This window comes from Cimex lectularius, unplaced genomic scaffold (genome assembly GCF_000648675.2).
Source record: "Cimex lectularius strain Harlan isolate CLEC.00 unplaced genomic scaffold, Clec_2.1 scaffold315, whole genome shotgun sequence".
NCBI lineage: Eukaryota > Metazoa > Arthropoda > Insecta > Hemiptera > Cimicidae > Cimex > Cimex lectularius.
In genome coordinates, this window is record NW_019392916.1 from 82,225 (window position 1) to 83,130 (window position 906).

The window sequence follows — 906 nt, forward strand, 5'->3', positions numbered from 1 at the left end:
CCAAATTCGAATATTCTACGTCGTAGGACATTTCCTTTTTGATATTAACCAATAATGAAATTAATACACATGAAAATCTACTTAAATTTAATTTATACTTAAAAAGCTACGTTCTGTTTCTTTCAAATGGTACGTTTGACGTTAAAATCTATTTTGGCCTTTTTTGAATTATAGCCGTTTCAATCAAATAATCCGATAACGGCTTCTTACAAAAATGGAAAAAATTAAGGGTTAAAAAATCAATAAATTCACTAGTTTCGTGGTCCGCTTGACCAATTAATATCATACGGTTAATTAAGGTTTTTAGTCGAGATAAAAAAGGAGGGAAAATTCAGAAGGTGTGGGGTTGAGATGGGAAGTTGGTGTCCGAGTTGATCGAGGTCACGATAGCTCAAGTGGTAGAGCAGCGGCGTATGAAGCCGAAGATCGTGGGTTCGAATCCCGCTCGTGCCATTGACTTTTTTATCTCGACTAAAAACCTTAATTAAAATCAATAATTTTAATTCAAATAAACATTTATACGTAGGGATCTCTAGAGGTGCTAAAACGAAATTTCATATTAATTTCATAGAAAATTATGAAATAGTTCAATTCACTAGGTTTCGTGGTCCGCTTGACCAATTAATGTCTTTCAGTTAATTAAGGTTTTTTATTGAGATAAAAAAGTCAGTGTCACGAGCGGTATTCGAACCGACGACCTTCGGCTAGATTCGGCTAGAAATATAGTGACATCAATCCTCTCGGCCGAGGGAAAATTCGAAAGGTGGGGTTGAGATGGGATCGAAGTCACGATAGCTCAAGTAGTAGAGCAGCAAAAGTCGTAGGTTCGAATCCCGTGACACTGACTTTTTTATCTCAACTAAAGACCTTAATTAATTGAGTTATGAAATAGTTTACTTGAAAAAA

The 906-nt window shown here is 35.3% G+C and overlaps 1 non-coding gene across 1 annotated transcript; it reads left to right on the forward strand.

Annotated features, from left to right (window-relative positions):
• The first annotated feature begins 380 nt into the window (after window positions 1–380).
• Trnah-aug lies at window positions 381–453 on the forward strand. The gene has a single exon. It is a non-coding gene; the product is annotated as a tRNA-His (tRNA).
• Window positions 454–906: the final 453 nt, after the last annotated feature.